General features: G+C 39.3%; 1 long non-coding RNA gene across 1 annotated transcript in view; it reads left to right on the top strand.

Annotated features, from left to right (window-relative positions):
• The window catches only part of LOC125965076 (uncharacterized), a 35,934-nt gene extending 12,882 nt beyond the window's left edge, over positions 1 to 23,052 (top strand). The window contains exons 2-3 of the long non-coding RNA XR_007478575.1: positions 3,017 to 3,095; positions 23,028 to 23,052. This is a non-coding gene — a long non-coding RNA (uncharacterized LOC125965076). The remainder of the gene's footprint in view (positions 1 to 3,016; positions 3,096 to 23,027) is intronic.
• The last annotated feature ends 4,144 nt before the right edge of the window (positions 23,053 to 27,196 follow it).

Below are 27,196 nucleotides of genomic sequence, written 5' to 3'. Positions count from 1 at the left end.
TCACAGCTGATTAGAATTGAGCAAGTGTGTGAATTAAATATAGCAACAAAGGCTTTGGTTTAACTATTTGAAAAAAGCATTTAAACCTTATTGTTCATCTATTCCCAGTTGTCTAATGGTTGCTCCGACTGGTAATGGGGGAAGAGGGATGAAAGATTACACAAAACTCTGGGTTACAGGACTGAGGCCAGGGAGCAGTATTTATCCTAGGAAGTGTTTCTATTCAGACCTCATTTGGATGGGCAGGAGGGACAGAGTTTTCCCAGGAAATTCCCATCATCTCAACAAAACAGCCTTCCTCCCTACCCGGTACCCTGTGGGCGAGCACTGTGCTTGCCCGGTAACAGGGTCAACAGGGAAAGGGTAGAACCCTCTTTTCATCTGCTCTTCTATTTGTCATGAACTCCTTTTTGACTTTCTAAGCAAGAGCTACTAAACAGAGAGCTGCTTGGGTCTCTGGATCAGGGATTTGGACTTGATGTGTGGCGTGAGGTAACCAGTTTTCTAATGTCAACAAAGATTTGCCAAGAAATTTACCAAGATGCTGTTCCACAGATTTTCATTGTAAAGGAAAATCATTCTGGGGAAAATTAAAAAGGGGTAGTAACAGCTTGATGGTCATTTTGAGAAAGTACAGAAAATAGTGATGAAACATGAACATTCAGATCCACATAGATACAGTTTTGAAACTTTTTATTAACATACAACATACACATAAGAAAGTGTCTAGACCATAAGTGTACAGCCTTATATACTCTTACGTACATAATTTTTAATTTTCAGGAGCCATACACACCCATGTTTACTAGAACACAAATCAAAAACGTGCAGCATACATTTTAAAACTCTGGAGCTTCATGGTAAAATGCTGAAATACAGATGATAATATTTCTCATGAATATGGAGATATATAGCATGTTCTTGGATTGGAAGAATCAATATTGTGAAAATGACTATACTACCCAAAGCAATCTACAGATTCAGTGCAATCCCTATCAAATTACCAATGGCGTTTTTTACAGAACCAGAACAAAAGAATCTTAAAATTTGTATGGAGACACAAAAGACCCCAAATAACCAAAGCAGTCTTGAGGGAAAAAAACGGAGCTGGAGGAATCAGACTCCCTGACTTCAGACTGTACTACAAAGCTACAGTAATCAAGACAATATGGTACTGGCACAAAAACAGAAACATAGATCAATGGAACAAGATAGAAAGCCCAGACATAAACTTACGCACCTATGGTCAACCAATCTATGACAAAGGAGGCAAGGATATACAATGGAGAAAAGACAGCCTCTTCAATAAATGGTTCTGGGAAAACTGGACAGCTACATGTAAAAGAATGAAATTAGAACACTCCCTAACACCATACACAAAAATAAACTCAAAATGGATTAGAAACCTAAATGTAAGACTGGACACTATAAAACTCTTAGAGGAAAACATAGGAAGAAGACTCTTTGACATAAGTCACAGCAAGATCTTTTTTGATCCACCTCCTAGAGTAATGGAAATAAAAACAAAAATAAACAAATGGGACCTAATGAAACTTCAAAGCTTTTGCACAGCAAAGGAAACCATAAACAAGATGAAAAGACAACCCTCAGAATGGGAGAAAATATTTGCAAACGAATCAATGGACAAAGGATTAATCTCCAAAATATATAAACAGCTCATGCAGCTCAATATTAAACAGACAACCCAATCCAAGAATGGGCAGAAGACCTAAATAGACATTTCTCCAAAGAACACATACAGATGGCCAAGAAGCACATGAAAAGCTTCTCAGCATCACTAATTATTAGAGAAATGCAAATCAAAACTACAATGAGGTATCTCCTCACACCAGTTAGAATGGGCCTCATCAGAAAATCTACAAATAACAAATGCTGGAGAGGGTGTGGAGAAAAGGGAACCCTCCTAAACTGTTGGTGGGAATGTATATTGATACAGCCACTATGGAGAATAGTATGGAGGTTCCTTAAAAAACTAAAAATAGGACTACCATACGACCCAGCCATCCCACTACTGGGCATATACCCTGAGAAAACCATAATTCAAAAAGACACATGCACCCCAGTGTTCATTGCAGCACTGCTTACAATAGCCAGGTCATGGAAGCAACCTAAATGCCCATCGACAGACGAATGGATAAAGAAGATGTGGTACATATATACAATGGAATATTACTCAGCCATAAAAAGGAACAAAATTGAGTTATTTGTAGTGAGGTGGATGGATCTAGAGACTGTCATACAGAGTGAAGTAAGTCAGAAAGAGAAAAACAAATATCGTATATTAATAACGCACATATGTGGAACCTAGAAAAATGGTACAGATGAACTGGTTTGCAGGGCTGAAATTGAGACACAGATGTAGGGAACAAACGTATGGACATCAAGGGAGGAAAGCGGCGGTGGGGGCGGGGGTTGGTGGTGCTGTGATGAATTGGGTGATTGGGATTGACATGTATACACTGATGTGTATTAAATTGATGACTAATAAGAATTTGCTGTATAAAAAAATAAAATAAAATTCAAAAAAATACTTCTCATGAATACAAAAACGTTTTCTCCAGAGTTTCTATAATTTTACATTTGTAAGTTGGAAATAGGAGGAACTCGTGTTTTTAGATGCCTAAATTTTTTAGCTCAATTTTTGTATACGTAGATAATGGGAATTCAGAGCAATTTATCTCAGCCTCCTCAGCAACCATCTTCTTGTCAGTTCCACATATGCTCCATTTGTCTTCAGTGCTACTCTCATCCTTAAGCTCTTGAGGCCTCAGTTTTCACAGCTATAGACTGGGAACAATAGCTGAACACAAGATTGTGCTGATCAAGTGAGATAATGTATAGAAGGAGGTTCACGTGACATTTGCATGTAGGAAGACATCAATAAATGGTGTTTTGTTATTATTATTATCAATGCCAATATCAACTGATGCTGGATTTAGGGGACCTACAGAAACAGCGGCATAATTGTATTGAACTATATAATATTCTTTCTCAGGTGGATGGGCTAAGCCTGAAGTGAGATTGCCAGATTTATGTCCTTTCTAGATGAAATGTGGATCCTTTAGCAACAGGAGGTAAGAGATATATGGTTTACATGTGGACTTCTGGTTATGACTCTTTTTAACTGATGAGTTATCATGTTGGAATTGGTGTAACTCTGAAGAGAATATTTCCAAACAGTCTTCAAGGAATGTCATGTAGCATTTATTAGAGTCACTCCAACAGGGACACTTCCCACTTGCTTTGATTTAGTGACATTACTGCTGGTTAAAAGCCTTAGGTAAGGCCACACACAGTGGCTGGCGATTTGGATAATTAGAAGGAATGGCAGAGGCCTGTCTCTTTACAAGGAAGTTAGCAGTGACATGCAATTAAAGCAAACCACAGAGGGATGCCGGGTAGCTCTAAGGATTATAGTGGATCGAGTGGAATCAAACCATACTTACAGATTTCCCTCTCCCACAAAGGATTTCTGCTTGCTTATTTTTAAAACATATTCCGAAGATAACTATGCTATTTCACACAAGCAGAACAAAAGGAACAATATAACTCACTGCATGGTAAATTTCCTCATAATTTTGTGGACTGCAATGGCCGGTTGGTGAAGCTGTTTGTCCATTGGAATCTTGATAAGGCATCTGAACCTTGAGTATCATACATTTATTGGGGTGGTGTTTTCTGCTTGAAAAGATGCTTTCATATCTGTTACCTATTTTGATGCCCACAACTGTATGAAGTGAGGTGAGGAGTCACTATGAGGTCCATTTCAAACATAAAGAAATGGAAACTGAGCTCTGAGAAGGGATTTGCCGCAGTTTGTTTATGGGAGAGGAGAGTAAAACACCAGTTATGTGACTTACAGTGCAATACTCTTTCCGACACATGGAACCGTCTTCTCCAGCATAAATGTGCATTCTTGCTTTCTTAGCTTTTCCAGGGTTCAGTTTTCTTTCTTTCTCCTCCTGAGACCCTGCAGTGGTCATGAGTGCCTTAGAGAATGAGCTGAAAAATGCACACACATGCACAAACGTAAAAAATTGTATCACCTTCAGACCACCTCCTTCTAAAATCTGTGTGGGCAGCAGTATAGGGTTTGTGGAAAATACTAGTCTGAGCTTGTTGGGGCACATGGCCTTCTGAGGGGGAAAAGTCGCACCACGAAGGTTTGTTCGGCCTTAATGGCACTGGGTGTCGCTCAGCTCATGTCAGCTTGGTTCAAACCTCACAGCAACCTTCAAAGGTGAATATTATTGGGCCCATTTTATAGATGAGGGCACTATGAACACTTTAGTGGAATTTGAAGCCAGAGGGAAACTTTTCACCACAGTGCTGCACAGCCTCCCAAAGTGGTGACAGTCTGTTGGTGATGAGCTATTCTCCTAGTGGTCAGCCCATGCTTGTGTGTAATGGTATGGCTGGGAAGGGGGAAAGGAGGTTTCTAGAAGCCTTTCAGTAGCAAGGCTTCCTTGGGGAAATCCTTTCCTTGGGGGTGACACGTTGGAACTCTTACCAGGGGTAGAAATGTGAAGTGTGAAAGAAGTGTTGAGATACAGGGATAGAAAAGAACATGGTGGCATCCACAGGGTGGTCTGTTTCTCTTGGGATGTGTGTTGGATATCCAGCTGTTGTATTAATTTTTATAGATTCCATGCTACATTCTTGCTAACTTGGCAAATGATTCATGAAGTTACTGTAATGGGGTGAGTAAACTCATGGGTAGAGCTGGGGCTGGGAGAAAGGAAAAGGCAAATCCCTACAGTTGGGGTTTCCTGAGCCATAAATAACGGCCATGTTGCCATTCCCAGCAATATGCTTCTGTCATTAATTAACTTTTATGGAAAGCTATGGTGTTCATGACTTTGGCCTCTCCTCACTCTTGATCTATGTGGTGTTATGTGGTGTAGACAGCAGTGCTCACAGGTGGGATTTGTCTGACAGGGGAATCTGAATTAGCTGATGTGAAATGCCCACTAATATATGGCATGGCCCTGCAGAGGGCGAGTGCATGGGGAGAAAGCAACCATGACACGCTCCCTGTTCCTGCCGATTGTTTTTTCAGCGCCTACACATGTGATCAGAATATCCTGTGCTCTGTTAGGTTCAACTTTAAGTGTGAGATTTTTTTGATGTTGTTAGAGAATGCTGAGCTGTCGCTCTAGGATTTGGTGATGTGGTGCTCTATGCTTGAGACACGAGCAATAAAGATGGAAAGTTCCTAGAGACACAGGACAGCTCCCATCTATCAGAGCCAAATGGGGCGATCCCAGGCCAGCCTTTTGAGATGCCCCACGGTAGTGTTAACATCACACCAGAAAATTATCCCTCACCTTTAACCTAAAGTCTTCCAGCTTGGTTTCCAGAACAGTTGTTTTTAAACATTAGCATACATCAGAATCGCCTGGAGGGCTAGATAAAACACAGATTGCTGGGCCTCACCTTCGGAGTTCCTCTTTTCTCTCTAGATTAATTGAGATATTATTGACATCCAACACATGTAAGCTTAAGGTGTACAATATGATAATTATATACATGTAATTATTGCAAAATGATAACCACTATAAGGTTAGTTAACACCTCTACTATCTCACATAATTATGATTTTTTTGTTTGTGGTGATATTTAACATCAACTCTCTTAATTTTCAAGTTTGTAATACAGTATTGTTAATTATAATCACCATAATATGCACTAGAGCCCGATCTTCTTACTCCTATAGTTTGGAGTTTGTAGCCTATATCCAACATGTCCCCATTTCCCCCACCCCCAGCCCCTGGCAACCACCATTCTACTCTCTATTTCTATTAGTTTGGCTTTTCTTAGATTCCACATGTAAGTAAGAACATAGAGTTTTTGCCTCACTTTGTCTTATTTTGCTTAGCATAATAAGTTTTATTCATGTTGTTACGAAAGGCAGGCTTTCTTCTTTATGGCTGGATAATATTCCATTTTGTGTGTGTGTGTGTGTGTGTGTGTGTGTGTGTGGTGTGTGTATATATACACACCAGATCTCTAGAGTTTGTTTTTTTTAAAACATGGTCTTCTGTGCAGTTTTTCTCTCCTTTTTATTTTGATTTATTTATTTAACATCTTTATTGGAGTATAATTGCTATACAATGATGTGTTCGTTTCTGCTTTATAACAAAGTGAATCAGCTATATATACACATATATCCCCATATCTCCTCCCACTTGCATCTCCCTCCCCACCCTCCCTATCCCATCCCTCTAGGTGGTCACAAAGCACCGAGCTGATCTTGCTGCTGAGGTATGTAGCTGCTTCTCACTAGTTATCTATTTTACATTTGGTAGTGTATATATGTCCATGCCACTCTCGCACTTCGTCCCAGCTTACCCTTCCCCCTCCCGTATCCTCAGGTCAATTCTCTACGTCTGCATCTTTATTCCTGTCCTGCCCCTAGGTTCTTCAGAACTTTTTTTTTAGATTCCATATATATGTGGCAGTGTACAGTATTTATTTTTCTCATTCTGACTTACTTCACTCTGTATGACAGACTCTAGGTCAATCCACCTCACTACAAATAACTCAATTTCGTTTCTTTTAATGGCTGAGTAATATTCCATTGTATATATGTACCACATCTTCTTTATCCATTCAGCTCTCGATGGACACTTAGGTTGCTTCCACGTCCTGGCTAGTGTAAATAGTGCTGCAATGAACATTGTGGTACATGACTCTTTTTGAATTATGGTTTTCTCAGGGTATATGCCCAGTAGTGGGATGGCTGGGTCGTATGGTAGTCCTATTTTTAGTTTTTTAAGGAACCTCCATACTATTCTCCATAGTGGCTGTATCAATATACATTCCCACCAACAGTGTAGGAGGGTTCCCTTTTCTCCACACCCTCTCCAGCATTTATTGTTTGCAGATCTTTTGATGATGGCCATTCTGAGAGGTGTGAGGTGATACCTCATTGTAGTTTTGATTTGCATTTCTCTAATGATTAGTGAGTGATGTTGAGCATTCTTTCATGTGTTTGTTGGGAATCTGTATATCTTCTTTGGAGAAATGTCTGTTTAGGTCTTCTGCCCATTTTTGGATTGGGTTGTTTGTTTTTTGGATATTGAGCTGCATGAGCTGCTTGTAACTTTTGGAGATTAATCCTTTGTCAGTTGCTTCGTTTGCAAATATTTTCTCCCATTCTGAGGGTTGTCTTTTGGTCTTGTTTATGGTTTCCTTTGCCGTGCAAAAGCTTTTAAGTTTCATTAGGTCCCATTTGTTTATTTTTCTTTTTATTTCCATTTCTCTACGAGGTGGGTCAAAAAGGCTCTTGCTGTGATTTATGTCATAGAGTGTTCTGCGTATGTTTTCCTCTAAGAGTTTTATAGTGTTACATTTAGGTCTTTAATCCACTTTGAGTTTATTTTTGTGTACGGTATTAGGGACTATTCTAATTTCATTCTTTTACCTGTAGCTGTCCAGTTTTCCCAGCACCACTTATTGAAGAGGCTGTCTTTTCTCCATTGCATACTCTTGCCTCCTTTATCAAAAATAAGGTGACCATATCTGAGTGGGTTTATCTCTGGGCTTTCTATCCTATTCCATTGATGTATATTTCTGTTTTTGTGCCAGTACCATACTGTCTTGATTACTGTAGCTTTGTAGCATAGTCTGAAGTCTGGGAGCCTGATTCCTCCAGCTGCGTTTTTCTTTCTCAAGATTGCTTTGGCTATTCGGGGTCTTTTGTGTTGCCATACAAATTGTGAAATTTTTTGTTCTAGTTCTGTGAAAAAAAACCATTGGTAGTTTGATAGGGATTGCATTGAATCTGTAGATTGCTTTGGGTAGTATAGTCATTTTCACATTGTTGATTCTTCCAATCCAGGAACATGGTATATCTCTCCATCTGTTTGTATCATCTTTAATTTCTTTCATCAGTGTCTTATAGTTTTCTGCATACAAGTCTTTTGTCTCCTTAGGTAGGTTTATTCCTAGGTATTTTATTCTATTTGTTGCAGTGGTAGATGGGAGTGTTTCCTTAATTTCCCTTTCAGATTTTTCATCAGTAGTATATAGGAATGAAACAGATTTCTGTGCATTAATTTTGTATTCTGCTACTTAACCAAATTCATTGATTAGCTCTAGTAGTTTTCTCGTAGCATCTTTGGAATTTTCTATGTATAGTATCATGTCATCTGCAAACAGTGACAGTTTTATTTTTTTCCGATTTGTGTTCCTTTTATATTTCTTTTTCTTCTCTGATGGCTGTGGCTAAAACTTCCAAAACTATGTTGAATAACAATGGCAAGGGTAGGCAACCTTGTCTTGTTCCTGATCTTAGAGGAAATGGTTTCAGTTTTTCACCACTGAGAATGATGTTTCACCATTGAGAATGATGTTGGCTGTGGGTTTGTCATATATGGCCTTTATTATGTTGAGGTAAGTTCCCTCTATGCCTACTTTCTGGAGAGTTTTTATCATAAATGGGTGATGAATTTTGTCAAAAGCTTTTTCTGCATCTATTGAGATGATCGTATGGTTTTTCTCCTTCAATTTGTTAATACGGTATATCACATTGGTTGATTTCATTTATTGAAGAATCCTTGCATCCTGGGGTAAACCCCACTTGATCATGGTGTGTGATCCTTTTAATGTGCTGTTGGATTCCGTTTGCTAGTATTTTGTTGAGGATTTTTGCATCTATGTTCATCAGTGATATTGGCCTGTAGTTTTCTTACTTTGTGACATCTTTGTCTGGTTTTGGTATCAGGGTGATGGTGACCTCGTAGAATGAGTTTGGGAGTGTTCCTCCCCCTGCTATATTTTGGAAGAGTTTGAGAAAGATAGGTGTTAGCTCTTCTCTAAATGTTTGATAGAAGTCACCTGTGAAGCCATCTGGTCCTGGGCTTTTGTTTGTTGGAAGATTTTTAATCATAGTCTCAATTTCAGTGTTTATGATTGGTCTGTTTATGTTTTCTGTTTCTTCCTGGTTCAGTCTTGGGAGGTTGTGCTTTTCTAAGAATTTGTCCATTTCTTCCAGGTTGTCTATTTTATTGGCATAAAGATGCTTGCAGTAATCACTCATGATCCTTTGTATTTCTGCCATGTCAGTTGTTACTTCTCCTTTTTCATTTCTAATTCTGTTGATGTGAGTCTTCTCGCTTTTTTTCTTAATGAGTCTGGCTAATGGTTTATCAATTTTGTTTATCTTCTCAAAGAACCAGCTTTTAGTTTTATTGATCTTTGCTATTGTTTCCTTCATTTCTTTTTCATTTATTTCTGACCTGATCTTTATGATTTCTATCCTTCTGCTAACTTTGGGATTTTTTTTGTTCTTTCTCTAATTGCTTTAGGTGTAAGTTTAGAATGTTTATTTGAGATGTTTCTTGTTTCTTGAGATAGGATTGTATTTCTATAAAGTTCCCTCTTAGAACTGCTTTGCTGCATTCCATAGGTTTCGGGTTGTCATGTTTTCATTGTCATTTGTTTCCAGGTATTTCCTCGATATCTTCAGTGATCTCTTGGTTATTAAGTAGTGTATTGTTTAGCCTCCATGTGTTTGTATTTTTTACAGATTTCTTCCTGTAATTGTTATCTAGTCACATAGCATTGTGGTTAGAAAAGATGCTTGGTGTGATTTCAATTTTCTTAAATTTACCAAGGCTTGATTTGTGACCCAAGATATGATCTATCTTGGAGTATATTGCATGAGCACTTGAGAGGAAAGTGTATTCTGTTGTTTTTGGATGGAATGTGCTATAAAGATCAATTAAATCTGTCTTCTTTAATGTATCATTTAAAGCTTGTGTTTCCCTATTTAAGTTCATTTTGGATGATCTGTCTATTGGTGAAAGTGGGGTGTTAAAGTCCCCTACTATGACTGTGTTACTGTCGATTTCCCCTTTTATGCCTGTTAGCATTTGCCTGATGTATTGAGGTGCTCCTATGTTGGGTGCATAAATATTTACAATTGTTATATCTTCTTGGAGTGATCCTTTGATCATCATGTAGTGTCCTTTTGTCTCTTGTAATAGCCTTTATTTTAAAGTCTATTCTGTCTGATATGAGAATTGCTACTCCAGCTTTCTTTTAATTTCCATTTGTATGGAATATCTTTTTCTGTTCCCTTACTTTCAGTATGTGTGTATGTTTCCCTAGGTCTGAAGTGGCTCTCTTAAAGACAGCATATATATGGGTCTTGTTTATGTATCCATTCAGCCAATCTGTGTCTTTTGGTGGAAGCATTTAATCCATTTACATTTAAGGTAATTATCGATATGTATGTTCCTATTACCATTTGCTTAATTGTTTTGGGTTTGTTATTGTATGTCTTCTCCTTCTCTTGTATTTCCTGCCTAGAGAAGTTCCTTCAGCCTTTGTTGTAAAGCTGGTTTGGTGGTGCTGAATTCTCTTAGCTTTTGCTTGTCTGTAAAGGTTTTAATTTCTCCGTCAAATCTGAATGAGCTCCTTGCTGGGTAGCGTAATCTTGGTTGTAGACTTTTCCCTTTCATCACTTTAAATATGTCCTGCCATTCCCTTCTGGCTTGCAGAGTTTCTGCTGAAAGATCAGCTGTTAACCTTATGGGGATTCCCTTGTATGTTATTTGTTGCCTTTCCTTTGCTGCTTTCAATATTTTTTCTTTGTATTTAATTTTTGATCATTTGATTAATATGTGTCTTGGCGTATTTCTCCTTGAATTTATCCTGTATGGGACTCTCTGTGCTTCCTGGACTTGATTGACCATTTCCTTTCCCATATTAGGGAAGTTTTCAACTATAATCTCTTCAAATATTTTCTCAGTCCCTTTCTTTTTCTCTTCTTCTTCTGGAACCCCAATAATTCAAATGTTGGTGCGTTTAATGTTGTCCCAGAGGTCTCTGAGACTGCCCTCAATTCTTTTCATTCTTCTTTGTTTATTCTGCTCTGCAGTAGTTATTTCCACCATTTTATCTTCCACGTCACTTCTCTGTTCTTTTCCTCAGTGATTCTGCTATTGATTCCTTCTAGAGTATTTTTAATTTCATTTATTGTGTTGTTCATCACTGTTTGTTTGCTCTTTAGTTCTTCTAGGGCCGTATTAAACATTTCTTGTATTTTCGCCATTCTATTTCCAAGATTTTGGATCATCTTTACTATCATTACTGTGAATTCTTTTTCAGGTAGACTGCCTATTTCCTCTTCATTTGTTTGGTCTGGTGGGTGTTTACCTTGCTCCTTCATCTGCTGTGTGTTTCTCTGTCTTCTCATTTTGCTTAACTTACTGTGTTTGGGGTCTCCTTTTTGCAGGCTGCAGGTTCGTAGTTTGCGTTGGTTTTGGTGTCTGCCCCCAGTGGGTGAGGTTGGTTTAGTGGGTTGTGTAGGCTTCCTGGTGAGGGGGACTAGTGCCTGTGTTCTGGTGGATGAGGCTGGATCTTGTCTTTCTGGTGGGCAGGACTGCATCCGGTGGTGTGTTTTGGGGTGTCTGTGACCTTATTATGATTTTAGTCAGCCTCTCTGCTAATGGGTGGGATTGTGTTCCTGTCTTGCTAGTTGTTTGACATAGGGGGTCCAGCACTGGAGCTTGCTGCTTGTTGAATGGAGCTGGGTCTTATTGTTGAGATGGAGATCTCTGGGAGAGCTTTTGCCATTTGATATTATGTGGAGCCAGGAGTTCTGTGGTGGACCAATGTCCTGAACTCGGCTCTCCCACCTCAGAGGCACAGGCCTGACATCTGGCTGGAGCACCAAGACCCTGTCAGCCACACGGCTTTTGGGAAGTCTGAGGTCTTCTGCCAGCAGTCAGTAGGTGTTCTGTAGGAGTTGTTCCACATGTAAATGTATTTCCGATGTATTAGTGAGGAGGAAGGTGATCTCCAGGTCTTACTCCTCCACCATCTTGAAGGTCTCTCTGTAGAGTTTTTGATTTTTCTGGAGTTGGGCCTGAGAATTTACATTTGTAACAAGGTCCCAAGTGCTGCTGCTGCTGCTGTTTCAGGGACCAAGTTTTGAAAAGCATTGCTCTAGACTATGATTATGAGGGTAATAGGTAAAAGCATGAGTTTTGGTGTCAGAAAGCCCTGGATTCAAATCCTGCTCTGTCACTGTGAAATTATGGAAAAGTTGCCAAGCCTAGGCATCCTTATCTGTAGAAAGGGGATTGCAAACATCTGATTTGGTTTGGTTTGATTGGGTAAGGATTAAATGAGATAATCTATGTAACTTGCTTAGCGCAGTGTCAGGCACATGGAAGTGACTTCGCAGATGTGAACTTGTGATATTGGTAGTGTGCCTCTTAGAGGTAGGGTCACCAGAACTGCTGGCCCAAATGTTAAGGCAGAGACATCTATTTAGGGCAGTCTCTTTGAAAGTTAAGAAAGTCAGAGAAAATGTAGATGTGAAGAATTGTAAAACAGAGAACATGGGACCATATTCTGTAAGACTTTCTGATATGCTACAAAAAGAAAGAACAAGAGATCTGTCTTGCATCAAATAGTGAGAGAGTCATCCTCCAAAAGGTGAAGTTTAAAAAGGGGGGTAGAAATGGAAATCCTGAACTGGACATTGGGACTATTTGTATTTAATATGTAATTCCCAACAAGTATATGCAGAGTGGAGTTTTTTCCACAGTGGGCTTTTGAAGTGAAGGGATGAAGAACATGTAAGTGAGGGAAAGCAGGATACAGTACAAGGCACAGCACTGTATATGAGCTTATTTATTTGCAAAGATAGTACATGCTTGGGCCAGTTATAAAGCAAGAAATGTTTGTCATCCTGGGACCAGATGTCTCCTGTCTTCATCTTCATCCTACTTCTGGCTCTCCATGTGCTCTTTACTCAGTGGTGTGTATTGTAGCTTTCCATCTCCTTCTCAAGCTGCACCTCACTAGCAAAATAATTCCCAAGGAAGAATTTACAAAAATTGTTAGCATAGTGTAAAATTATGTCCTAAGCTATGAGCATCCCTAGAATAGCATCTCTTAAGCTGTGTTTCTTGGAACAATGAATAGGTGGTCTGTGGAAAAGCATTCTTGATGTAACATGTATTTGCATATTAAAGGACTGAGAAGTTCTGAAGTTAAAAAAAAAAGCTATGTGATTTTGATTAAATCATCCTTTTAAAATATTTTCAACATTTTTCTATAATGAGCATGTATTACTCTTATAATAAAATGTGAATCAAATTACGTTAGAATAAAAAAGAATGCAGTCTAAGCCACCAAATTTAGCTTCCAGCCTTCTTTCTTCTCTACCTGTTACAGATTATTTGTGTCCCCCCCCAAATCCATAAATTGAAGCCCCAACCCCCAACCCCCATCTGGAGACTTTGGGAGGTAATTAAGTTTAGATGAGATTATGAGCTTGGGGTCCTTATGATGGGATTAGTGTCATTCTCAGCAGAACAAGAGAGACCAGAGCTTTTTCTTTCTCTGCCATGTGAGGATACAGCAAGAAGGCCGCCATCTACAAACAAGGGAGCAGGCCCTCACCAGATGTTAAATCTGCTGGCACCTTGATCTCAGACCTCCCAGTCTCCAGAATGTGAGAAATAAATATTTAGGGTTTAGCCATACAGTCTTTTGCATTATGTTACAGTAGCTCAAACTGACTAAAACACTACTCTTCCCTCACTTCTGTGGAAGAAATAAGGATGGCACGATGTCAGATTCTAAAATAACACGTTCTTAAAATGCCCTTTTTGAAGGATAACTGAATGTACATAGTTTGTATAATTGTCGAATGCCTCAAATATTTGCCATATGGAAAACCTCCTTCATCCCAATTAAAGCCATGAATCCACAGTCACCCTGAGCAATTAATTGTTCAACCTACTTAGTCTAAATTGGGTCAATCAAATCATGGGACATAAGAACTTACGGTGGCAGGAGAACCACAGAACTGAGGAACTATATATCCAACTTCACTCTTCTAAGCTTGAGCACAGGCACATGGTCATGGACATCAGTGCTACATTTGTAGGCAACAACTCAGCGAGCAGGCTTTTCCTGAGAAAGGAGATCTTCTCCCAAGATTGGGTTCAGTACAGACTGTAAGGGCCTAACCTCATATCCTTTGGAAATCTCGACTTCACCCCTGGGAAGTGTTTAAAACTTCAGTTGGGGTGTGGTTGTTCTATAGGTCACATTCTTCTTGGGGAGAGAGCATTTGAGGTCTCTGGTATTTTGAGGATAATCAGGGGCCTAGCACTATCAGGTGAGATGCCTTTGGAAAGAAACTGAAGTGTGTGTTAAAATTAGGTTAGAAAACAATATATGTTTGACATCTAGAAAGCAACTTTAGGCTGCTGAGTCCAACAGTGTGGCACAGTTTTTCCAGTAGGCAATAGAGAAGTTCAACAAGGCTTGTCTCTCTTTGGTGGAAATGACATGTAATCCAAATTGGGTAAGTATCACCCAGGCCAGCAAAGTTGATTAGACTTCTGTCTCAAGTGGGCATTGAGGTCATGATCACACTTTGATCTTATGGAGGGGTGCCACCTGCAGGCAGCAATAGGCCATTTGGGCTTTCCTGAGCAGAGGTCTTTGGGCAAAACAAGTTCAAACTCGAGGGAATGTGGACACAGGAGTTACTGTGCTGACCTGTCCAGAACGCGTGTGAATTAATGACAAAAATTGTTAATTTTGGTAAAAATAAATTTCTTACTGGAAAAAATACTGACTTTTTTAAAGCAATTTGGGAATTGAATTAAAAACTCAATATTCTTAATTTTTAAGCAGTCAGTTCATTAGTATTAAACTGCCAAATATCTCTTACTGGAAAGGACCACAAGGAGATGAAATAAAACACACTGTAAGGAATTGTACCTGTAAAAGGAAACAATAAGAACAACTGCAGGGCTCACCCCTCGCACCTGGCTCACAGTGGCAGTGGAATTTGGTACTTGGCAAAGTGTGTACTGGGCTCTCCCGTGTGGTTGTGCTTGAAGCATGTCTTGGTGGAGTGTGCTCTCTCTCATTCCTCGTGGCGAACTGTCCTAGTGAGAGGAAGCTCAGAATTCATGCATAAGACATGTCATGGTAGTAATAATAGCACTTACTCATATTTACATTTATATGTCTGGTCTTTTCTTAATCTATTTCTCAGAAAGAAAACTCTAATACTGAACTGTCTGGTTTAAAACCAGACACATGGCAACCATATTTACTAAAACTTCACTGGCTGCCAGGCAGTGTGCTATTTGCATTCACATGTATTATGTGTATTATGTCTTATTAAACCCTTGTAATGGTTCTGTGAGTAAAGTATTTTATTCCTATTGTACAGATGAGGAAACTAGAGCTCTGAGAGGTTAAGTAACTTGCTTAAGGTTATCCAGCTAGTTTCTAATAAGGTAATATGGTCTTGGAATATGTAACCTCACATATCTTTATGTTCCTTTGATATTTGATACACTGAAGTAATGGAAGATTTCCCTAAATCTGCCCTCAAGCTTTTCCTTGCTTGATCTGTGAGTTTAGAACACTTCAAAACTGAAGAGTATCCTTGGGATCTCAGAAAGCATGATGTCTGTGAAGTATTAGAAAAAGGTCTGAAGAGTATCCTCAATAATCAACTGTTGATAAACTTAAGTGAGACCAGATTTTGCACACACACACAAACACACACACACAAATTCCCCCAACAAGCCATGAAAGACAAGAAGAATTACAGGCTTTGATAGTGACTGGTGTGGTCAGAAGTCACCTCAGGGTCTCAGAATACTGTTAAGTTTCAGTACCTACCCAACTGGGGTCACTTACTGGCTACTGGGTGTCTAGTTTGATTAGATTTTCAGACTCTTTATTATTTTCAAAATTTTCAAGAGATCTGGTGCAATGGATAGAACCACATGGAGAGACACTGATGCCTCTTCCATCTTCCTAAGAAAATGCTCAGAAAAATCACATGGTAGTTTTCAGATTGCAGGCTCTTCTAATGGTGTGAATGCTTTAGGCTGTGATTCCTAGAGGTATGAACGAATTTCTTCCCAAGAGAATTTTTACTCTCCCTTCCACTGATACGTTGGAACTTCCTATAAGGGAGCATTTCACAACAAAACTTCTAGAACCATCAGCTGTATATTAGTACAGACTTGATGAATATGTCTTGGTTTAAATCTGGGACAACAAAAAGGACTTCTGAAATAATGTTGCAAAAAATAAGTATCTTTATCCATTAACTGACTTATGGTTGCATCGGTATAGCCATTTCTATTTCTGAATTAACTAGAGGCATTTCCCCTGGTCTTCTGAAAATTATACAACTCCTAGATTTTACTGACATAATGCCAGGTGGTGGGTACTGTTCCTCAACTTCATTTTAAAAGGTGTAAAGAGAGAGGACCTTCAAGATGGTGGAGGAGTAAGATGTGGAGATAACCTTCCTCCCCAAAAATACATCAAAAATACATGTACATGTGGAACAACTCCTACAGAACACCTACTGAACGCTGGAAGAAGACCTCAGACTTCCCAACAGCCGTGTGGCTGATAGGGTCTTGGTGCCCTGGCCAGCTGTGAGGCCTGAGCCTCTGACGTGAGAGAGCTGAGTTCAGGACATTGGACCACCAGACACCTCCCAGCCCCACGTAATATCAATCAGTGAGAGGTCTCCCAGGTGGCTCCATCTCAACACTAAGACCCAGCTGCACTCAACGACCTGCAAGCTATAGTGCTGGACACCCCATGGCAAGCAACTAGCAAGACAGGAACACAACCCCACCCACTAGCAAAGAGGCTGCCTAAAATCATAATAAGTTAACAGACACCCCAAAACACACGCAGTGTGTTTTGCAGACACCTCACACAGTCCTGCTCACCAGAAAGACAAGATCCAGCCTCATCCACTGGAACACGGCACCAGTCCCCTCCACCAGGAAACCTACACAACCCACTGAACCAACCTTACCCACTGGGGGCAGACGCCCAAAACAACAGGAACTATGAACCTGTAGCCTGCGAAAAGGAGACCCCAAACACAGTAAGTCAAGCAAAATGAGAAGACAGAGAAATACGCAGCAGATGAAGGAGCAAGGTAAACACCCACCAGACCAAACAAATGAAGAGGAAATAGGCAGTCTACCTGAAAAAGAATTCACAGTAATGATAGTAAAGATGATCCAAAATCTTGGAAATAGAATGGCGAAAATACAAGAAATGTTTAATACGGCCCTAGAAGAACTAAAGAGCAAACAAACAGTGATGAACAACACAATAAATGAAATTAAAAATACTCTAGAAGGAATCAATAGCAGAATCACTGAGGAGAAGAACAGAGAAGTGACGTGGAAGATAAAATGGTGGAAATAACTACTGCAGAGCAGAATAAACAAAGAAGAATGAAAAGAATTGAGGGCAGTCTCAGAGACCTCTGGGACAACATTAAACGCACCAACATTTGAATTATTGGGGTTCCAGAAGAAAAAGAGAAAAAGAAAGGGACTGAGAAAATATTTGAAGAGATTATAGTTGAAAACTTCCCTAATATGGGAAAGGAAATGGTCAATCAAGTCCAGGAAGCACAGAGAGTCCCATACAGGATAAATACAAGGAGAATCGTGCCAAGACACATATTGATCAAACTCTCAAAAATTAAATACAAAGAAAAAATATTGAAAGCAGCAAGGGGAAAGCAGCAATTAACATACAAAGGAATATCCATAAGGTTAAGAGCTGATCTTTCAGCAGAAACTCTGCAGGCCAGAAGGGAGTGGCAGGATATATTTAAAGTGATGAAAGGGAAAAACCTACAACCAAGATTACTCTACCCAGCAGGGATCTCATTCAGATTTGACGGAGAAATTAAAACCTTTACAGACAAGCAAAAGCCAAGAGAATTCACTACCAAACCACGTTTACAACAAATGCTAAAGGAACTTTTCTAGGCAGGAAACACAAGAGAAGGAAAAGACGTACAATAACAAACCCAAAACAATTAAGCAAATGGTAATAGGAACATACATATTGATAATTACCTTAAATGTAAATGGATTAAATGCTCCCACCAAAAGATAGACTGACTGAATGGATACAAAAACAAGACCCATATATATGCTGTCTACAAGAGACCTACTTCAGACCTAGGGACACATACAGACTGAAAGTGAGGGAATGGAAAAAGATATTCCATGCAAATGGAAACCAAAAGAAAGCTGGAGTAGCAATTCTCATATCAGACAGAATAGACTTTAAAATAAAGATGATTACAAGAGACAGAGAAGGACACTACATAATGATCAAGGGATCACGCCAAGAAGATACAACAATTGTAAATATTTATGCACCCAACATAGGAGCACCTCAATACATAAGGCAAATGCTAACAGGCATAAAAGGGGAAATCAACAGTAACACAGTCATAGTAGGGGACTTCAACACCCCACTTTCACCAATAGACAGATCAACCAAAATGAAAATAAATAAGGAAACACAGGCTTTAAATGACACATTAAATAAGATGAATTTAATTGATATTTATAGGACATTCCATCCAAAACCAGCAGAATACACTTTCTTCTCAAGTGCTCATGGAAAATTCTTCAGGATAGATCATATCTTGAGTCACAAATCAAGCCTTGGTAAATTTAAAAAACTGAAATCATATCAAGTATCTTTTCTGACCAAAACGCTATGAGACTAGGTATCAATTACAGGAAAAAAACTGTAAAAAATACGAACACATGGAGGCTAAACAATATGTTACTAAATAACCAAGAGATCACTGACGAAATCAGAGGAAATCAAAAAATACCTAGAAACAAATAACAATGAAACCATGATGACCCAAAACCTGTGGGATGCACCAAAGCAGTTCTAAGAGGGAAGTTTATAGCAATACAGTAACACCTCAAGAAACAGGAAACATCTCAAATTAACAACCTAAACTTACACCTAAAGCAATTAGGGAAAGAAAAACAAAAAAGCCCTAAGTTAGCAGAAGGAAAGAAATCATAAAGATCAGATCAGAAATAAATGAAAAAGAAATGAAGGAAACAATAGCAAATATCAATAAAACTAAAAGCTGGTTCTTTGAGAAGATAAACAAAATTGATAAAGCATTAGCCAGACTCTTCAAGAAAAAAAGGAAGAAGACTCAAATCAACAGAATTAGAGATGAAAAAGGAGAAGTAACAACTGACACGGCAGAAATACAAAGGATCATGAGAGATTACTACAAGCAACTATATGCCAATAAAATGTACAACCTGGAAGAAATGGACAAATTCCTAAAAAAAACAACCTTCCAAGACTGAACCAGGAAGAAATAGAAAATGTAAACAGACCAATCACAAACACTGACCAATCACAAACACTGAAATTGAAACTGTGATTAAAGATTAAAGATTAAAGATTAAAGATCTTCCAACAAACCAAAGTTCAGGACCAGATGGCTTCACAGGCGAATTCTATCAAACATTTAGAGAAGAGTTAACACCTATCCTTCTCAAACTCTTCCAAAATATAGCAGAGAGAGGAACACTCCCAAACTTACTCTACGAGGCCACCATCACCCTGATACCAAAAGCAGACAAAGATGTCACAAACAAAGAAAACTAAACACCAATATCACCGATGAACATAGATGCAAACAGAATCCAACAGCACAGTAAAAGGATCATACACCATGATCAAGTAGGGCTTAACCCAGGAATGCAAGGATTCTTCCATAAATGAAATCAATCAATGTGATACACCATATTAACAAATTGAAGGAGAAAAACCATATGATCATCTCAATAGATGCAGAAAAACCATATGATCATCTCAATAGATGCAGAAAATGCTTTTGACAAAATTCATCACCCATTTATGATAAAAACTCTCCAGAAAGTAGGCATAGAGGGAACTTACCTCAACATAATAAAGGCCATATATGACAAACCCACAGCCAACATCATTCTCAATGGTGAAACATCATTCTCAATGGTGAAAAACTGAAACCATTTCCACTAAGATCAGGAACAAAACAAGGTTGCCTACCCTCACCACTGTTATTCAACATAGTTTTGGAAATTTTAACCACAGCCATCAGAGTAGAAAAAGAAATAAAAGGAACCCAAATCAGAAAAGAAGAAGTAAAACTGTCACTGTTTGCAGATGACATGATACTAAACATAGAGAATTCCAAAGATGCTACAAGAAAACTACTAGAGCTAATCAATGAATTTGGTTAAGTAGCAGAATACAAAATTAATGCACAGAAATCTGTTTCATTCCTATACACTATTGATGAAAAATCTGAAAGAGAAATTAAGGAAACACTCCCATTTACCGCTGCAACAAATAGAATAAAATACCTAGGAATAAACCTACCTAAGGAGACAAAAGACTTGTATGCAGAAAACTATAAGACACTGATGAAAGAAAGTAAAGATGATACAAACAGATGGAGAGATATACCATGTTCTTGGATTGGAAGAATCAACATTGTGAAAATGACTATACTACCCAAAGCAATCTACAGATTCAGTGCAATCTCTATCAAACTACCAATGGCTTTTTTCACAGAACGAGAACGAAAAATTGCACAATTTGTATGGCAACACAAAAGACCCCGAATAGCCAAAGCAATCTTGAGAAAGAAAAACGCAGCTGGAGGAATCAGGCTCCCGCAGTTCAGACTATGCTACAAAGCTACAGTAATCAAGACAGTATGGTACTGGCACAAAAACAGAAATATAGATCAATGCAACAGGATAGAAAGCCCAGAGATAAACCCACTCACATATGGTCACCTTATTTTTGATAAAGGAGGCAAGAGTATGCAATGGAGAAAAGACAGCCTCTTCAATAAGTTGTGCTGGGAAAACTGGACAGCTACATGTAAAAGAGTGAAATTAGAACACTCCCTAACACTGTACACAAAAATAAACTCAAAATGGATTAAAGACCTAAATGTAAGGCCAGACACTGTAAAACTCTTAGAGGAAAACATAGGCAGGACACTCTATGACATAAATCACAGCAAGAGCCTTTTTGACCCACCTCGTAGAGAAATGGAAATAAAAAGAAAAATAAACAAATGGGACCTAATGAAACTTAAAAGCTTTTGCACGGCAAAGGAAACCATAAACAAGGCCAAAAGACATCCCTCAGAATGGGAGAAAATATTTGCAAGCGAAGCAACTGACAAAGGATTAATCTCCAAAATTTATAAGCAGCTCATGCAGCTCAATATCCAAAAAAGAAACAACCCAATCCAAAAATGGGCAGAAGACCTAAATAGACATTTCTCCAAAGAAGATATACAGACTGCCAACAAACACATGAAAGGATGCTCAACATCACTAATCATTAGAGAAATGCAAGTCAAAACTACAATGAGGTATCACCTCACACCTCTCAGAATGGCCATCATCTAAAAATCTGTAAACGATAAATGCTGGAGAGGGTGTGGAAAAACTGGAACCCTCCTACACTGTGGGAGGGAATGTAAATTGTGGGTGGGAATGTAAATTGATACAGCCACTATGGAGAACTGTATGGAGGAGGTTCCTTAAAAACTAAAAATAGAACTACCATATGACCCTACCATCCCACTACTGGGCATATACCCTGAGAAAACCATAATTCAAAAAGAGTCATGTACCACAATGTTCATTGCAGCTCTTTACAATAGCGAGGACATGGAAGCAACCTAAGTGTCCATCGAGAGCTGAATGAATAAAGAAGATGTGGCACATATATACTATGGAATATTACTCAGCCATAAAAAGAAACATAATTGAGTTATTTGTAGTGAGGTGGATTGAACTAGAGACTGTCATACAGAGTGAAGTAAGTCAGAAAGAGAAAAACAAATATTGTATGCTACCACATATATATGGAATCTAAAAAAAAAATGGTTCTGAAGAACCTAGGGGCAGGACTGGAATAAAGACGCAGATGTGGAGAGTGGACTTAAGGACACGGGGAGGGGGAAGTGTAAGCTGGGACAAAGTGAGAGAGTGACATGGACTTATATACACTACCAAATGTAAAATAGATAGCTAGTGGGAAGCAGCCACATAGCACAGGGAGATCAGCCCTGTGCTTTGTGACCACCTAGAGGGGTGGGATAGGGAGGGTCGGAGGGAGATGCAAGAGGGAAGGGATATGGGGATATAAGTATAGGTATAGCTGATTCAGTTTTTTATACAGCAGAAACTAACACAACTGTGTAAAACAATTATACTCCAATAAATTGTTAAAAAAAAATAAAATGTGTGAAGAGTGTGTGACCTGTCCTCTTTTAGAATCTGCAGTCATGATTGATGAATTTGTAAGCATAGCACTTCTGAAGTCTTTGGCAGCATGAGCAGAAGTTGGTTTCTCTGCAATGATATACAGGATTTCTGGGGATGAATGTTTCCTTTTCATTAGAGGCAGAAGACCCATCTATTAGAAGCTGCTCTCTAGTTTTTCAGGCATGTAGAACTATACCAGGGTACTTTACTGGGCCATTAGAAATGTGACCTTTGAATTGGTCAAGAGGTTCAGAAATCCCACAAATTTGGGGGTTGAGAAACGGTGTAGTGTAATGGCCTCACTAGTCTATGGATTTTTTTCATGAAATTTAAGTCCCTTATCAATAATTGATAGGGTGGATAATAAGCACTTTTCAAACAATCTGATGTGTTTATCAAATACCCTCAGTTTAAGTGAAGCAGGATAGTGAGAGTTTTTAGAAGAACATACGTTGTGCCTCACAGATGTTGAGAAACACAGCAGGAATGTGTTCAGGGTAACTTTATCTTATATGCTTCAAAATACGATAAGCCTGTCAGCATGTGTAAATGGTAAGGACTCTTATTCACAAGGAATAGAACCTGCCTCAAACAAGCAAGAACACCAAAGGAAACTTACTAGGTCCCAGATCTGGGGAAGCCTGGGGCTGGAGCTGTCTTTGTGACCACATTGACCTACATGACGTCCTTGGCTTGCCTTCTCTCCCTCATTCTATTTCTAAGTAGTAGCCTTATTGCTTTTCTCCTTCATTCCAAATGCTTCCTTCCTTCATGTAGAATCTTCAGGCTTACATTCATCCAGTTTAACTATTCCACAAAGGAGTAAAAAGAGCTTCTTTCTTGCAGGGTCTTATGCAAAATCCAAAAGAAGGACTCCATTATTCCTGTAGTGTCCTGTGTTCGTCACAAGCCCACTGTTTCAACAAATGTATGAGGCACTGGTCCATGCAGTGTGAGGAAATCAGAAAAGGACTCTTAAGATCCTGGGCTTCCTACAAAATGGTAGGAGGTATAGGGCATTAACAAATACATAATTTGAGGCAGCATGTGAAATTAAGACAAGAGAAATCTAAAACGATGGTAATCAGATCAGCTGACTGTGACCAGAGCTCTTTCATGAGGAAAAATATTTCATCTGTTTATTGAAGAATGGATTAGATTTCAGTGGTGAGAAGTCAGGGGCAAGAGGAGAGTCATTCCAGAAAAAAAGGAATGGTATAAAGAACCACAAAGGGACAGGAAAAAGGGAAGAGTTAGCAGCTTGATGTGAATAAAATATGGGTTTTGTAAAGGAAGAAATGTGAACTAAAGTTAGTATGAAATATTGGTATCAGATCGTAGAGGACTTTGAGATCTTCAGCCTTAACCTAGTTGTTTCCACTTAAAACAACAACAACAAAAAATGCTGTGTAGGTCCAGTAAAGGTTTTAGAGCAAGGAGAGGCAGGATCAAATAATTCATTAGAGAGTTTCAAATGGCAGTCATAGTGAGGAAGGATTGGATGGGGAATTTACTGTAGCTGGCCATTTCCTTTTATGTCCCACAACCACCTCACATTCAGTGCCACCTCTCCCATTGTCTTTTTGTGGCTGCATCATTTTCTTAGCAATTCAGCCACGGCCGTTGGTGATAATAGGTGACAACATGGATGAGTCACAGTGCTGTCCTTGAACACCAATATTTTTATGTGGATGAAAATCAAGTTAAAATGAGTATAGAAGACACACTGAGAGGAAACACATAGCTGTCTCCCAGCCTGGGGGCCAAGGAGCAGGGAAGGTCCTGCCCTCTTCTGCAGGTGAATCGAGCTGGGTGAAGTGAGCTAAAAGTCTAATTGCTATGGACAGACAGACAGACGGGAACCCCAGATCATTCTGAGCAGTGGCAGGTGGGGAGTCTTTCTTCACCTCTAGCAGCCAAGTCCTGGAGACAAGCCCCCTTGCAGTAATACAGAGGTCCCCCAGAGGCTTCATCCAGGTCCAGAAAAATTATCAGTATGTATTTGAATACAGGTCAGTGTTATAACCAAGACCTCAAATAATAGTGGCTTAAATCAGATAGAGGTTCATTTTTCTCAGGCAATAATCTGAGCATAAGCAGACCAGAGCTGACATGGCAGGTCACAGCATTAGCAACACACAGCTTCCTTCTCATGGTTTCATCATGTCCATAATCCTACCACTAGGAGGGGGAAGTGGGACCCTACAAGGGTTCACTGAAAGCTGTAAACGTCATTTCCGCTTACACTCTAATGACCATAATGTAGCCATATAGCTGCACATAGCTGGAAGTGCTCGGGCCATGTGCTCAGCTAATAATAACAGCTGATGCTTACATAGTGCTTCCTGGAACCAAGCACTGTTCTAAGAGCTTTGCACATGTTGGCATAGAACAACCCCATGAGATAAGAACTAGAATTATTCCCATTTTACAGATAAGGTAACCAAGCACAGAGACATGGAGTAACTCACCCAAGGTCATCAGATAGTAAGTGATGGGGGTGACATTCAAACCCTCACTGTCTGGTTCCAAAATGTGTGATTTTAACCATTCTGCAATGTTGCCTCTAAATTCAGGGTTCTGTTAGTAAGGGAGAATGAAAATTAGGGGACGATCAGTTATCACTACTCTAGCACCCCAGCATTCATGTTTGTCACACACAGCGATGGCTCCAAGCTTTGGAATACTCTCCGTCATTGCTCTGTTCTTTCCAGTTTTCCACACATTGCCATTCACAACATTCTACGTCCCCACGCCACATCCCTGTAGAGATGGCTGACATGATAACTTCCGGTCTAGCCTCCTGGCTTCCAGCCTCCATACTCCAGCCTCCCCTATACTTCCCCACCAAATGAATCTTTCCTAAATGCCATCTTCTTCATGTCATTCCCCTCTTTAGAAACCAACAGGGATAAACACTACTTAACTGGATCAACTTCCTTCTTCTAAGCCTGGCCTTCACTTTCACAATTTGGTACCAAACATACATTCCAAACTTACAAATCCCTCCTCAGGGCCCATGCAAATCCTCTCTACAGCTGTCACATTGGTCTGTTTATGCCATATGTGTTCCTATAACCCAGCTCTCTTGGAAGAAAAGGAAGGGTCACCCATATATATATAGGAAGTTTGCTCGAGTCCTTGGACCACTGAGAATGGCTGCACCTTGCCCCTGTTCGCTTGTCTGAAGTCTACCCATCCCAGCTTGCATCCTACCTGCCCAGTGGCTAACTTAGAGTTCTGTTCCCATGTGCACTGAATGAATATATGATCAGTGGCTTACCCACCAGCCCATGACATCCACTCCTCCCTGTGCTCTCATTGCTCCTCCCACCCCTGGCCAAAGGTGTTAGCCCTCTTTCTATGTATATAGTCTTGCACCGCATGAGATGGAGGCCAAGTTTTGTCCTATTGTGATCCCCTGTTGCAGTGAGGTGCTCAATATACTTTGCTGATTGGCTAGGGGTCGGTCCTAAGTGACTTATTTAGTCACTTTTAAGAATCCCTGTAAGCAACGTAACTTGGAAAATGATTGTCCACTAGTGATCTACAATAAGCAAAAATGTCACATTAAGTCTGCTGGATTGCCTAATGTTAAATGTAAAGGAAATAAGAATATGGCATCTTTTCCTTTGCCATGATGTATATTGTCCACGTTAGACAGTCAGAAAAAGTAGATATAGACTTGAAAGGATGTCTCATCCTCAGACACTTTCCTGTATTTTGTATAACAAGAAGTTTTAAAGAGTTTTTCCAGATATTTGTAGATAAATTTGAGCTGAAGTTGAACATCTCTTGAATTTTGAATATCAGCTATAGGACATGGGGTAGGAAACCAACGGACATTAATGAAAGAGCTTTATTTCAGAAAGGATGGGATCACGTGCTTCTGGAATGAAGGAGGAGGAATGTACTTTCAAAGGGGTACCTTCCAGAAATCTTGTTTGTGCTCTTGGCTCCAGGGTAAGAAGGAAGAAGTGGTGACATGAATATATTTTAAAGTCAGGGCATTGTAAGCTTGTCTTAGACTTCTGAGCTTTCAGAGTGTTTGTTCAGGAGGTGGTTGCCAAGGTTTTACAACTTTGCTAAAAACATTTGGTCTCCTCTTTAGATCCATTCAGTTGATATCATTTTTAGTGACTGCCAAGGCAGCATTGTTGCTGAGAATTGATGCGGCAATGAGTCTTTACTAGCACCCATCTAAACTGGACTTTTGTATCGTACATTTTACTTTGATTACATTTTTTCTTTTAGAAATTCCCTGGAAACCAGCTTTGTCTTGTCAACTGAATAACAAGCATGGAATTTATATAATCACTGCCTTGCCACAGTGCAACTGATTTGCATCTTCTGGCTAAATGCAAATTGTCCATCCTTAAGTTCAAGGCATTTGCCTCTCTTTAAATGAACAGCACTAAAGTGACTTGTAGACATGACTGTTTGTTTAGCTTGGCTTCTCTCTTTGATCTCATGTTAACATACCTTAATGGCAGGTAATGATTGATAATAGAGTATTGTAAAGTTCAGGTAATAAATACTGCTTAACTCATAATAATGCTGAATAATGTACTTTTTATGACTTGGTTTGTTGGAAAATTTCCTTGTCAGCTTGGTCTAATTGTCCAAACAAAACCACCCATTACTTGAAGAAATACATGTCCACCTTAGACACATTAATTAGGGTCATGGCTGGGCTGCACAAAGGAATATAGTAACACTTTAGTTATCTTTAAATGTAATCTTTGGACAATCTTACTAATGCTAGACTCAGGTTTAATGAGAAACTTTTGTTTACACTTGCCCTTTGAGGCTCACGAGCCTGCGTTGGAATCTATGGTGATGGCTGTGGACCACATGTACACACACCATGGTCTCTCCTTTGAGGCTTCCAGAAGTCATCAATTCTAGTGGTTTGGACATCAAAAGTCACAAAATTAAGTTTTCTTTGGCACGAGGGGCGGGGGTATTTGTATGAAGAGAAAAGGAAAATCTTTTAAATTTTTTATTGCTAAATA

Source organism: Orcinus orca, chromosome 7 (assembly GCF_937001465.1).
Source record: "Orcinus orca chromosome 7, mOrcOrc1.1, whole genome shotgun sequence".
In the NCBI taxonomy this organism is placed as follows: Eukaryota; Metazoa; Chordata; class Mammalia; order Artiodactyla; family Delphinidae; genus Orcinus; species Orcinus orca.
This window is presented reverse-complemented; position numbering and strand designations above follow the sequence as displayed.